The sequence below is a fragment of the Orycteropus afer genome, unplaced genomic scaffold, assembly GCF_000298275.1.
Source record: "Orycteropus afer afer isolate SDZICR_OR568_19922 unplaced genomic scaffold, OryAfe1.0 scaffold00221, whole genome shotgun sequence".
NCBI lineage: Eukaryota > Metazoa > Chordata > Mammalia > Tubulidentata > Orycteropodidae > Orycteropus > Orycteropus afer.
This window is the reverse complement of record NW_006921808.1, coordinates 5,809,160-5,824,421: the sequence shown is the minus strand read 5'-3', so window position 1 is coordinate 5,824,421 and position 15,262 is coordinate 5,809,160. Positions and strand designations below refer to the sequence as shown.

At 41.3% G+C, this 15,262-nt stretch overlaps 1 pseudogene; it reads right to left on the bottom strand.

The window, feature by feature from the left end:
* Positions 1-14,366, bottom strand: part of LOC103203669 — a 50,821-nt pseudogene extending 36,455 nt beyond the window's left edge.
* Positions 14,367-15,262: the final 896 nt, after the last annotated feature.

Below are 15,262 nucleotides of genomic sequence, written 5' to 3'. Positions count from 1 at the left end.
TCAGGATACAGTTCTTTGATCAGGACAGTCTCCCATTTGCTGTGCCCTTAGACACACTTCTCTTGCCTTAGGCTTATCGACTTGACTTCTTCCTCTGTGGAACATGTAACCCTGCCATTCTGTCTTGTGCCTCTTAGTCTTACTGCCACTGTCTCTCAGCTAGGTATCTTTCTCAATCGGGTGTCTCTCTTAGCCAACAGTGAGATTCTCCCTTTGCCTCTAGGAGGGCTCATTTTTAGTCTGGCAGAGTGGCAAAACTAACCAATCCCAACATCAGACTTCTACACACCTGAGAGACAGTGGACTTTTCCAGAAGACTACATTGTGCTGCTCCAACAGAAATACCCCAGGTGGATGACTTTATCAATCAGGAGTTTAAAAGCAACTGTTCAACTGCTCGTGGCAAATTTCACCACAGTGTTAATTGCCAGTCTTATTATAGGGAATTACTGTGAGCAGCTGCTCAGCCAAGTTGACACATATTTGCAGGTCTCACTCAGTAATCCATTGGGAGCTAAAGGCTATGGCTAGAAAAGCCATACTGCATAATTCATTGCACCACAGGCCAAATCCTGGCTTTTCTAGCCATTGTCCCTTTTATACTTCAAAAAAATCACATCCCATTCACAATCAGTTTGAGAATAACCACATCCATGAAAGCATGTGAGCCAGCCACTTCATACCTTTATCTCCCCCATCTTAGATAGTCAATTACTAATTGCCCATCCCTCTCAAACCAGTAACTGAGAAGATAAGCCTGTTCCTTTTTCTCTGAAGAACCTCCTGCTCTGCTTGGAACTTGAGCATCTGCATCCATAATAAGCAAAGTCCAACCCAGTGCAAGTTATCAAATTGCTGCAACTTAACACCAGCTGAATGTCAAACATCTTCCTCTTCATTTGGTCAGGTTCTGGTAAACTCAGCCCTAGCCATCCCAGCTAGGTCATGAGTACCAGCTGCCAAGTTTGAGGATCACACTCCTCCCTTTATTTCAGACCAGCCAGCACCTTCTCTCTCTCTCTTCCTTAGTCCTCAGGTTCAAGGCCCATGGATTCCACACAACTTCTTGCAATTCAGACCAGCCAGTCCTTCCTCTCATTCCTAGCCTCTGCGGCCTACGTCAAAGAGTACCAAACTCAGCCCATTCCTCCTTGCTGCATTTCCCCCATTTCCACTCTTCAAGTGGACCCTGGTGGTCACAAGTGAGCAGCATACAAGGTCATCTACTCACCAGCTTCCTTTAACTTGTAGTCCTGGAGGGGGTTTCTCTCGTGAACCATGACTTTCTGCCTGGATGTATCCAGTGCCTAACTGCTTGCTGGACATTTTTTTTTTTTTTTCCCTTCCCCTGCAGGTCCTGTCTTCAAATGCAAATTTCCTTACTCAGCAGGTTCTGGGTAGGACTCAGCCTCCTATATTGTACACACAGGGTTTGAAGCAAAAGCTGTTTCTTCTGGGCAAATTCTATTTCTCCTTTTCACATATCCAATCAAGTATTGGCTGAAGGCAAATTTACATGCTTTCGGTTATCCATACCACATGATCATTTCTAACATATAAGAAGATAAGAGAACACTCAATACCCATAGTGCATTCAGATAAACACATAATCCAAAACACGTAATCTTATTTAAGACATTCCAGTTTCATCTCCTCACCTTGATAATCTTCCCATTCTATGTGTGTTGCCTTGAGCCTATGGCTGGATGTAACCAAAAGCCCTAGCCTCTGGATCATTTTTCTCCTTTAATTGCCCTGTCTCTTGCTGTCAGGAAGGGGGAGTTCTGGTAGCATAGTGCCTAAGGCATTTGACTGCTAACCAGAAGGCTGGTGGCTCAAATGCACCAGCCACTCCTCAGAAGGAAGATTGGGCAACCTAGTTCTGTAGTGATACCACCTTGGAAGCCCAAGGAGGGGTCACTATGAGTCAGATTGGACTCAGCGGCAGTGAGATTGGTTTGGTTTTGGCTTGCCTACACTTGACTGCAGCATAATGTCTCTATATTCTACCATTAAAGATAATACCAACCAAAGCAACCACCTAAGAATCCAAAGTTTTACTTCATAGGATCCTTCCTTTTTTCTTTTACAAAATCCCATGATTCTGTGAGTCTGGAACCACTGCAACAAATCATGCTTCTGATACCAACTGCTAAAGGGCAAGGAGGTAGCATCTTTTGACATCCTCTAACTACACAAGAGGAAGACAGAATCACCATCAACAGTCCAAGGCCTGTTGCTACGAGAGCAGACATGCCACACTCTCCAACCTTCTTACCAACCTTGACACCAACCGACCTTCTCACAGCACCCACCACCTCTCTTCTGGGTTTGATAGTTGGCTGCAGTGGCCACACAGAACTCACAGATTTTGGGGTTTATTAGGGAAGCAACAGGCTACAATTCAAGTTCAGGAATGTGTTCAGGATACAGTTCTTTGATCAGGACAGTCTCCCCTCTGCTATGTCCTTAGACACACTTCTCTGGCCCTTGGCCTCTCAGCCTGATCTCTGCCTTTGTGGGGCAGGTAAGCCTGTCACTCTTTCTTGTGCCTATTGGTTCTACTGCCATTGTCCCTTAGCTAGGTGTCTCTCTCAGCCAGCAGTGAGATTCCCCCTCTGCCTCTAGGAGGGCTCATTTTTTAGCCTGGCAGAATGGCAAAACTAACCAATCCCAACATCAGAGTTCTACACACCTGAGAGACAGTGAACTTTCAACAGAAGATTACTGTGTGCTGCTCCAACAGAAATACCCCAAGTGGATGACTTTATCAATCAGGAGTTTAAAAGCAACTACTCAGTTGCTCATAGTAAATTCTACCACGGAGTTAATTGCCAGTCTCATTATAGGGAATTACTGCTACCAGCTGCCAAGCCAAGTTGACACATATTTGCCTAATCCAGTGGGAGTTACAAAGGGTATGGCTAGAAAAAAACATACCATGTAATTCACTACACTGAACCAACTAATTGCAAGATAATTCAGTCCATTCCAAATAAACTTGATCTAACAGAATATGGAAATTATCAAACAACACCAATAATATCACACACAAATAAAACTTTATTTGAAGTAATTTAAAAATGAATGTAGCAGTATACTGATAGGGAACTCTCAGAAATTCAAGCCAGTTTCAGAAGAGGGCATGGAACAAGGGAGATTATGGCTGATGTCAGATGGATCCTGGCTGAAAACAAAGAATACCAATGTTTACTTCTGTTCACTGACTGTGCAAAAGCATTCAAATGTCTGTATCATAACAAATTTTGGATAATGTTCCAAAGAATGAGAATTCCAGAATACTTAATTGTGCTCATGAGGAACCTGTACATAGACCAAGTGGCATATATTTGAACAGAAAAAGGGCATACTTGATGGTTTCAAATCAAGAGAGGTGGAAATCAGGGTTCTATCCTTTTTATCATACTTATTCAATCTATAAACTGAGCAAATAATCTGAGATGTTGGACTTCATGAAGAACGTGCCATCAAGATGAGAGGAAGACTCATTAATCACTTACAATATATACATGACACAATCTTGTTTTTGAAAGCAAAAAAGACTTCAAACACTCAATGATGAAAATCAGATACCACAGTTTTCAGTGTGGATTATACTCCAACTTAAAGAAAACAAAAATCCTCAAAACTGGACCAATAAGCAATATCATGATAAATGGAGACAATATTGGGATTGTCAAAGATTTCATTTTACTTGGATCCACCATCCAATGTCCATGGAAGCAGCAGTCAAAAAAATCAAATAACAGATTGGGCAAATCTGCTGCCAAAAGACCTCTTTACGGTGTTAAAGTGAAAAGATTTCACTTTGAAGACTAATTTGTGCCTGACCCAAGCTATAGTATTTTCAATAGTTTTATATGCATTAAAAAATAAATAAATACTTCACTGCCATCTAGTTGGATCCAACTCATAGAGGCCCCTCCTTGGTTTTACGAGGCAGTGTCACTATGGAAGTAGAGTGATCAACATTCCTCCTGAGAATAGTAGCTGTAAAGTGAATAAAGATGACTCCAGAAGGATTGGTGCATTAGACTTGTGGTGTTGGCAAAGAATATTGAACATTCCACGGGCTGATACAAGAATGAACAAATCTGTCTCAGAGGATGTTCTGGTTACCCAGTGCTGCTCTGATAAGAATATACCACAAATAGGATGGCCTTAAACAGGAGTTTATTCTTACAATTTAGAGGCTTAAGTCCAAGTTCAAAGTGCCAAGCTCTGGGGGCTGGGTGAAAGCCTCTCAACCTTGGGGTCCAGCTTTACCTCCTGCTCCCTGCCCACTGGAGCTAGAGGCATTTCTTCACTCAGACAGCTGCTGGCTGCTAAGGCTGAGAAGCCCCAAGGTTGACAAGTAAAAAGACACAGTCCCAATGTTACCAAACCACATGCAGGCCATTAACTTAAGTCCATTGTAAATCCCAAGGTTGGCAGAGCATAGCAGACTGCTGAGCAATGACACAGCTACATGCAGGGTCCAAATGTTTCATAGGCTAGAGACCATTTCCAAGGCTTCTGCTTATATACAGGAAGCAGACCACATCCCAAGGGCAGCTACTCAGCTGCTTGTGGTAGACCTCACCATGGAGTTGATTGCCGTTCTCATCATGGGGAATAACTACCACCAGCTGCCCAGCCATTCAACCAGGCCCAGGCAAGTTGGCATACAAATTTAACTACCACAGAGGATGTACAGCCAGAATGCTCCTTAGAAGTGAGAATGGCCAGACTTCATTTCTAGTGCTTTGGTCATGTTGTCAGAAGGGACCAATTCCTGGAGAAAGATATCATACTTGGTTAAGTATAAAACCCACTGCCATAGAGTCAATTCTGACTCATAGAGATCCCATTGAGTTTCCAAGGCAGTAAATCTTTATGAAAGTAGATTGCCCAGTCTTGGTTCTACGGAGTGGCTAGTGGGTTTGAGCCACCAACCTTCTGGTTAGCGGTCAGATGCCCTGGGCACTATGTGAAAAAGGGGAAGACCCTCAATGATCTGGACTGACACAATTGTGATAATGTGCTTAGTGATTGTGAGGATGGTGCAGAACCATGCAGTGTTTCATTCTGTTGTACATAGGATTTCTATGAGTTGGAACTGACTCAACAGTCAAAAATAAAAACAACTATCTATCTATCTATCTATCATCTATATGTAATGGCCTCAATCCAACTGAAAATCCCTGGAAATGTGAGTCCTATAAAAGCTTGTGTATAGATGAAAATTGCATCATAAAAATATAATTTAAATAAAATCTCTAGGAGATGTAAGTTAATATAATTTCTCCACAAAATGTACACTCTTATTAATTTGATATAATTTTAATATTCAGTTTTCACAACCCAATACTAGATGTGATTCCTTAGAAGTCAGCAGTCTGTAGTTTCATTGCTTAATTTTAAATGATTTCTCAATTGAATCCAGCAGCGTCAGTAGAAATTCCAGACTAAAACATACTAAGAAGAAAGACATGGTGGTCAAGTTTTGAAAAAAATTGATCACTGAAAACCTTATGCATAGTAGGGAAACATTTTCTGAATTAGTGTCAGAAGATGAGTTCCTCAGATTAGTGTTGTTGTTGTTGTTATATACTGTCGAGTTGGACCCCTCTCATAGCGACCACTCTTTGGGTTTCTGAGGCAGTATCACTACGGAAGTAGATTGCCCCATCTTCCTTCTGAGGAGTAGCTGGTGGGTTTGAACTGCCAGCCTCCTGGTTACCAGTCTAGTGCCTTAGGCATTATGCTACCAGTGCTCCTTCCTCAGATTAATAAGTACTAAAAATACAGCTGGAAAAACGCTTCCTCCTCAAAGTAGAGTCAACCTTAATGATAAGAATGGATAAAAGCTTTTGGAATCTTTATTTGTTGATATGGCATTACTCGAAATGAAAAGAAACTTCTGCATACATCCATTAATAATCAGAACATGGAATGTACAAAGTATGAATCTAGGAAAATTGGAAGCCATCAGAAATGAAACAGAACCCAAAAAGATCAACATCTGCACTGGTGGTGTGCACTTTAAATCAGACAATCATACTGTCTACTATGCCAGGAATAACAAATTGAAGAAGAATGGCATCAATTCATTGTCAAAAAGAACATTTTAAGATCTATTCTGAAAAATAATACTGTTGGTGATAGGATAATATACATATGTCTAGTGCCTAAGGCATGTGACTGCTAACCAAAAATTTGGCAGTTCAAACCCAACAGCTGCTCCTCAAAGGAAGGTGGGCCAATCTACTTCTGTAAAAATTTACTGCCTCAGAAACCCAACCAAGGTCACTATGAGTTGGAACTGACTCGATGGAGGTGGGTTTGTTTTTTTGGGGGTATAAGGAAAACCAGTTAATACAACTGTTACTCAAATTTAACTACCAACCACTAAAGCCAAAATGAAGAAACTGGAGATTTTTATTAACTTCTGCAACCTGAAATATATCAAACATGCAATCAGCATGCATTGATAATTACTGAAATTTAGAATGTGAATGTTGGAAACAAAGAAGAAACATTGGTAGTTGGAAAATATGGCCTTGTTGATAGAAATGAGACCAGATATTGCATGTCAGAATTTTGCAAGACCAGTAACTTATTCATTTCAAATGCATTTTTTCAACAACATAAATGGCAACTATACTTGTGGGCCTCATCAGATGGGATATACCGGAATCAACTCTAGTATATCTTTGGGGAAGAGATCATAGACAAGCTCAATATTGTCAGTCAGAACAAGACCAGGGGCTGACTGGGCAACCACTCATGTGCAAGTTATAGTTGAAGTTAAAGAGAAATAAAACAAGTCTATGAGAGCCAAAATAGGATGTTGAGTACATCACACCTGAATTTAGGGTCCATCTGAAGAATAGTTTTGAGGTATTGAACACCAATGTCCGAAGTTCAGAATTGTGGGATGATACCAAGGATATCAAACATGAAAAAAGCAAAAGGTAATTGAAAAGACAGGGAAGGAAGAAAAGACCAAAATGAATGTCAGAAAGGATTCTGTAACTTGCTCTTAAGAGAGTTTGCTCTTAACTTGCTCCAAGTTATATATGTATATGAAAGCTGGACAATGAATAAGGAAGACTGAAGAATAATAGATGCATTTGAATTATGGTGAAGAATATTGAATATACCATGAGCTTCTAAAAGAAAAACCCAGTATATTTGAACAAAGCACAGCCTTAGTTCTCCTCAGAAGCAAAAATGATGAAACTTTGTTTCCTGTAATTTGTCCATGTTATCAGGAAAGACCAGAGCCTAGAAAAGGATGCTTAGTAAAGTCAAGACTCAGAGAAAAAGAGGAAGTCCTCAACAAGACAGATTAGCAGATGGGTTGTAACAATGGGCTCAAATATAGCAATAATTGAGAGGATAGCACAGGACTAGGCAGTGTTCAGGAGCTCTGGTGGCATAGTGCCTAAAACATTTGACTGCTAATCAGAAGGCTAGTGGTTCAAACCCACTGGCCACTCCTTAGAACGAAAGTTGGGCAATGTACCGCTGGTAGTGATACTGCCTCAGAAACCCAAGGAGGGGTCACAATGAGTCGGATCCCACTCGACGGCAGTGAGTTTGGTTTTGTTTTTGGAGGTAGTGTTTAAGGAGCTCTGGTGGTGTAGTGGATAAGGCATTTGACTGTAAACTAGAAAGTCAGTGGTTCAAACCTACAAGATACTCTCTGGAAGGAAGATAGGGTGATCTACTTCTGTAAAGATTTACTGCCTCAGAAACAAAATGAAGGTAACTATCAGTTGAATTCAACTTGATGGCAGTGAGTTTGGGTTTTGGAGACAGTGTTTCATTCTGTTGTGTTGTAGGGTCGCTATGAAACAGAAGCAACTTGCTTGCATCTAATAACAACAGTACAAGCTAGGCACTAGAAACCTAGAGGGTGAGTACTTTATATAAATAGCATTTAAAATGTCCCCAAGATATGAGATGAGAAGAGTTTTTCTCAAAAATTAGATTTTTAATAATCCTAATAGGAAAATATATACATACCATGGAGAAAATTCTCAAAATAAAAAAATCACTATCAGTAAATATTTCTAAAATGTTCATCCTCATTCATGATCATATATATGAAAATTAAAATACTTAAATATTATGAACATCTATCATATTTTAATAATAAATAATGATGAACAAATAATGACATTTTAACAATCAAATTACAACAATAGTAATTTTTGCAATGTTGAGCGAGGTCCCTGTGGAGTGGGCAGTGGCATTCAGTGTTGGCAGACACTGTAAGCCTTACCAGAAGTTTTTAATACAATGGTCTCACTTTTCTGGAATCTATTCCTAGGAAAGAATCAGAGATGAAAATATGGGTTAATGTTTAAAGATGATAACAAAATATAATTCCTAATAGAAAAACAACCTATTATTCAATAATTGGAGACCGAGTAAAGCAATTATGGACCTATAATGGAATGTTATTCCATATATATATGTATATGTATATGAAGGCTGGTGGTTCAAACCCACCATCCCCTCCACAGAAGGAAGGTTGGGCAATCTACTTCTGTACTGATACTGCCTCGGAAACCCAAGGAGGGGTCACTATGAGTCGGATCCAACTCCATGGCAGTGAGTTTCGTTGTTTTTTTTCTTCTTCTTCTTCTTCTTCTTCTTCTTTTTTCTTTTGTGTGTGTGTATAAAGAAAGTTATCTACTTCCATAGTGATAACGCCTCAGAAACCCAGGGAAGGGTCGCTATGAGTTGGATCCCACTCGACAGCAGTGAGTTTGGTTTTTTGGTGGGATTATTGGAAATTGTTATTTTCTTCCTCATACTTTCTATATCCTTCCAATTTTCTTAGGTTAACATGCAGTGCAATATAATACAAATTAATACATAATTATATAATCCTCTCTTCTCTAAAACAAACAAGCAAATGAGCAAACTCAGAGAATAAACAGAAAAGAAGATACCTTATGAAATTTGTAAGGTAGCCCCACAAAGTGGATTTTTTACTTCTAAATTTTCTCCTATTTCCGTGTGGTGCATTTTGGACTTTTTTAAAGATATAAAAGACACAAAGCTGCTGGTGTATGAGAAGGCAAGAGTGGTGTTGGTGGGAATTTTTACTCAATCATATTTATAAATACTGGTGGGTAAACCTGCAATCATCAATGCAGTTGATGATCATTTATGGTGAGGGTATCTGTAGTGTGACAACAGCTTTATTTATTTATTTATCTATCTATTTATTTATTTATTTTCATCTGAGTGTGTATAAGGTATAAGTGTAAGGTATAGGTATAAGTGGGGAAGGTATAAGTAACTCCTTTCTCTACTGAGTTTGGGATTAATTGAGCATAGGATATAGGAGTGTGAGATAAATGTGTCTGGATGGTATAAACAGTTAACATGATCAGCTTCTAACTGAATGATTGGAGGTTCAACCCACCTAGAGGACTTCAGAAGAAAGGCTTCTGAAATGTCACAGCCTTGAAAACCCTATGAAATACATTTCTATTCTGACATACATGGGATTGCTACAAGTCAGTTTAGACTCTACAGCAACTGTTTGGCTGATTGGTAGTTTAATTGTGGCTACGAAGAACTTTCTCTTCCTTCCCTCCAGATTTAATAATGATGTAGTTACAAAAAGGCTCTGGTGCAGCAGCTAGCAAAGCAGAATGCTGGTATGCAGCCAAGTTGCCAGCATAAGAAAACCCAGAATGGGTTGATTTTCACACATGCAAATTCCTTCTCACAAATTCACCAATCAAATAAATAGCTCCTTCTTCCATGAGAAGGAGTAAGAAAGAAAGGAGAGTCAAGAAGTACCAATTAATGTGTCCACAATACTGCGTTGCCATTAACACCAAACACCAGGCTACAGATAAACACATAAGCACCTGAGATGATCAGACAGGGGAGAGTGAACAGAAGTATACTTGATACCAAGGATAGATTCAGCTGAGGCTAATCTTGCACAGACACCAGTGATACAAAGTATCTGCAAACCTAATAGAAACAATAGAAGAGAGACACAGAGTAACCCCTCACAGACAACCAGACACTATGGGAGAGAGATTCAATAGGTCTATCATCTCAAGAGCATAGTACTGGGGGATACCAGACTCAATTGGCACAACAAAATACATAAAAGCCTTGTTCCGCATCCTAGACTGGTGAGTAGCAACTGGGATCTTAAAAGCTTTCAAGCAGCCATCTAAGATGAAGCTAATGGTCTCCTAGCATCAGAAGCAAAGAAGAGTGCAAAAAAACAAGGGCATTTGGAAGCAATCAGCCCTAGGACATGATGGCCCTCAAGACCAGAAAAATTAGATGGTGCCCAGCTACCAATGCCAACCACTCAGGAAAGGGTCAAATCTGCAGATGCTGGATAAAGTGGGAGGAAAAATGTGGAACAAAATCCAAAAATTCAATAATGACCAGAATTACTGTTCAGATGAAATCTGGTGAGACCCCCAGTACTATGGTCCTGGAATACATTCTGCACCTGGAATAAAACACACCCCTGGAGGGGCAGGCTCTCAGCCCAATAGTTAACAAAATATACATGCAGACCATTCAACCCAAGATGACACACCTACATACTCTATGGTAATACATCCCTTAGAGCAATAGCCCATGGGGCACCAGAGGACCAACATTCAAATTGAGGAAATGGAGGACAAAAAGGAGTGCATAAATATGAGGGGCACAAGACAGGGGAGGTTACAGGGTAGGGAGGGGAGGAAACTAGGTTAGGTTTGGATATGGTAAATGGAGAGTGAAACCAAATGTACACATAATGTTTAATGTAAAAGTAGTTCTTAAAATAAAAAAATTAAAAAGGCAAAAAAAAAAAAAAAAAGTAGTAATATAGTAGAAATCCCTTTACATTGAAATCTTCATCTTCTACTACCACAAGCTATGAGGAGATGCTCATCATACTCTACCAGCCACATCAGAAAGGCTGGGGCAGATACAGCAGCTCTACCTCTGAATACAAGCATTGGCCAGAACATGCAGTTCTGGAAAGGCTTAGAGTTATCTCACACAGAAGCCTGATGTGGAAAAACTGGTTAAAATGCAGGCACAGTATATAAACACCCAGTTGCATGTGTTGTCTGGATCCAGCAAGGACTAAGACAGCCCAGACAGATGTCAAAAGTAGGCAAAATGTAATTTTTACACTAAAGGTGTATGTGGGGAATCCTTGGGCTGAGGACACAGGCATTCCATTGACTGGAAATGGAAAAAAACACAACTAATAAATGAATTACAGCCTTGGTTAGTAGATCAATCTCTTGTGTATTTAATCCATTTTCAATTCCCAATTGGTTTCTCTAAACATCGTAGGTTAAAAATCTCTACAAGACACCACTGTCAATTAAAAACAGGATTTGCCAGGAAAAAAAGCCTGTCAATTCAAAATTCCTGAAGAATCCAGGCATTTTTAAAGTTGCCACTAGTTCACTGGTATAGCTTCCAATATCTCATCAGTATATAGGTATTTCTCTAGTTGGCTCACTATTTACACTGGAATTTATTCTGATCGAATTATGAAGATACGATTTCTAATTTTTTTTCCCCCAGCATATAACACATGTGTTTATAGATCTCTGTCCCTTCCTCTGTGTGGTACAGCTGCAAATCCCCGTAAAAGGGAAAGTGGGACTTCTTGTGTAAAAGTCCAAAATACAACTCTGACTCTAACAACCGCAGCCCCAGTCCAAAGTGTGACTGTGAAGACCCCACCAGAGCAGGGGCTCACAGGGTTGGAAGGGAAGGCACTGGCTGAGCAGGCCCAGAGGCAGCTCACCAGGACACAGCGGCACTGCCACGTGGTAGCTCCCAGCCAGCTCCTGCAGCTCCTTTCTGCCCATGGGCCCTAAAGCTTTGGTCCTCGCCCCAAAGCCTTCCCTGAGCTCTGAGGGTGGGTGGCCCCATCTGGCTCCTCCTGGGGCTTCTAGGAGACAGTAAGGAGTGTCCTTGGCTTTGAGGGGCTCAGAGCCCATCAGTAGGGAGACAGTGCATTGCTCGGCGCAGTCATCCCCCTCAGAGAAATAGGAGTCCCTCAGCTCAAAGAGCACGGAGAATTCGCTGCCCGTGCCATGTGCACCCGCTCGGGGTCCACCAGGAACAGGGGCTGTGCTGTGTAATGTACTAGCTGCTTCCCTGAGTCCTGTCGACTTATCTTCTCTTCAAGGGCCTGGGTGGCTCCTGGAGGGTTAGGATCCCCTGGTTACTGGCCAGGCTGCTGTCCAATCATGTCCGGCACAGTCACCGAGGGGCTGAAGAGGTCCTTGAAGGCCCTGGTGTCCACACTGAAGCCGTCACTGGTCAGCATGGTCTGCAGGTTGTCCAGTTTGTAGTCCATGGCATCCAGGTGGTCATCGAGGTTGTTCTTGTCCAGGCAGGCCACGCTGAGGCACTTTTCTGGGGCTGAGGTGGGCAGGGGTGTGGGATTGAGGTCCCCATCATGTGCGGGCTGGGTGGCTGCAGGGGCGGCAGCGGTTCCTCAGGATGGAATCTCTAAGGGCAGTCAGGAACAGGGATGCCTCCTTCTCGGAGGAAGCCTGCTCAGGGCTCACCTCCTCTACATAGGGACTCTGAGGGGGGCTTGGAGGCTCCTCCTTGATGCGTACCCGGGGGCTGCTTGACAGGGGCCTCTCACTGATGCTCCTGCCTTAGGAGGCTGAGGGGCTGGCTGGAGCGAGCTCCGTGATGTTGGAGATGATGGGGCCAGAACTAGTCATGGCGTATGGGGAGAAGAGGCTGGGGCTGCTGTAGGTGGGGGACAGGGCTGTGAACAGGGCTGTGCTGTGCAGGTGTGCCAGCCAGTACTGCAGCCATTCTTGGGCCTGGGGTGGGCCGAGTCGCTGTCGCTCATTATCAGAGGGGTCTTTCTCTTCACCCCCAGGATCCAGTGTGACTGTACTTGGGAGCTGAGGAACTTGATGAGCTTGTTGACGACCTTCTGCTGCTGGGCCTTCTGCTGAAGGCTGGCCACCTCCCTCCACAGAACCTTGTTTACATGCTTCACAGCCAGTAGCTTATAGAATTCATATTCTCCTGTTTCCCCTTCATCAGCTGCATGTCGCTCAGCAGCTTGATTACACTGTCCTGGTGAATCTTTGTCTTCCTTCTTGAGGGTGGGCACACTGGTCACCTTCCACTTGATGTTTTCCAGGAGCTGCTCCCTGGCCACAAAGGAAGCACCGATTCTGGAACTCAGTTGTCAACTCTTTTTCTGTTTGTTTGTTTTTAATAACTTTTAATTGTTATTTGAGTGGAAGTTTACAGAGCAGATCAGTGTTCCATTCAACAATTCACACTCATTTTGTTTCATGTTATTGATTGTAATCTTCTCAATGTGACATCACCCCTCCCACTTCCTCCCTGTGTTTCTTACTTGCATTCCTCTTTTTCTCTTAAATCTTCCTGCCTTCTGAACTTTGTCCTTGGGCAAATGATGCTTTTATGATTTCTAATTTTTTTTTTTTTTTAATTGTGATTTGGGTGAAGATTTACAGACCAAATTTACTTTCCATACAGCAGTTCACATATACTTTGTCCCATGTCATGGGGCACAGATTACCACAATGCAACAGCTCCCCTCTCCCTTCCTCCCCATATTTACCTCTTCCCAGTGTACATCCCTCCATATACACTCCTGCCCCCTGAGCTGTCTCCCTGTGCATAAGCTGCCCTTCTTTTTCCCATGATTGTTCTCTCTAAGGAGTGTATCTACTTGAGGTAAATGTTCAACTCATATGTCTGTATTTTGTTTGGCTGGAAATCACAGGTGTGGGTTCAATTCCAGACCTGAAAAGGCAGCTAGAGGCCATAGTCTCAGTGGTTCCACTAGGCTCTATCGGACCAGCAAACCTGGTCCCCACCTTTTTTGATTTCTAATTGTTGATTGTTCTAAGCAGTCTGTACCTTTCTACAGTTATTGTCAACCTTGTAGATCTGTTTATTGTTTGACTGAAAACTGAGCTACAGGAATGAATTCAGTTCCAGGTCCAAAGTATAACAAACAGCCATAGTCTTAGAAGTTCCACCAGTCCCTATCTGACCACTAAGCCTAGACCTTTTAATGATTTTGAGTTTTATTCCACATTTTTCTCCCACTCTATCCAGGCAGGACTTTCTTATGTGATCGCTTTCAAATCTTTTTAGTGCTGACTGATATATGATACAATTATTGAGATAACTGACAAGAAAATTAGCTAGAAGTACTGCATAGTCAAAAGTGACTTATTTATAAAATTCTTCTTAAAATATCTTATAATAAAATTATTACCTTGTATCTGTACACTGTTATAACTACAATTCAACACAGGACTTTTTTCCCTAATAAACATTTTTATCATACTAAGGCAAAATTGGAACTAACACTTCTGGATAAATTAATTAAACTTATTTTTATAGATAATTGAAACTGTAGTCATTTAAATTTAAATATAATGTCTACTTGGTCTCTTTGACTTACCCTAAATTGATTGGCACCTTAGGATCTAGAAGACAGATTGATTGCTCATTCATTCACTCATTTATTAAACATTAATGCTAGAGACATTGTTCATCCCTGGAGACACAAAATTGAAAATAAACACTCTCAATTCTCAAGGAGGTTGCAGCCACATAGAGTGTGTGTCTTACAGGAAACTTACAAATTTTAATGCAATGTGATGCATGTTATAATAGATACATATTCAAGATATCGATGAGTCATCAGTATTGTGAGGAATCTTCATAAAGGACATGATGCTTCAGGTGAGTGTTCAAGTTTGCCAGCAAAAAAAGAAGAGAATCACATGCCCAATCATTAGACAGGTCAATGTCTTCAATGTGGACAACATAATGGTCTAGTAAAGAAGTTACCACTGCTCAGGGATGGTTATTGTTTTGGCAAGAAGGTACAAGACAGATGCACAGCAGTAGGGGCTGGTTTTGTAAAGAGGGTTGTTGTTGTTATCAAATGCCATCCAGAGGGCCGCAAATTTATCTCTGGATTCTTGGTAGCCCAGACAAGAATGTAAACAGAGAAGTATATTTTGGTAAGATTTCTCTGATCGTTGGAAGGAGGAAAAATTGACAAGGAAAATCTGAGAGAAAAAAGAAAAAAACACAGGGAATCACACATTAAGATGCCAATTAGAAGTCACTGGTGACCTTAGAAAGCATGCAGTGGTAGGATTGAGAATTGGATTGTAGTAAATGAAGATGTGAATAGAAATAAGGAAGTGGAAGCAACAAA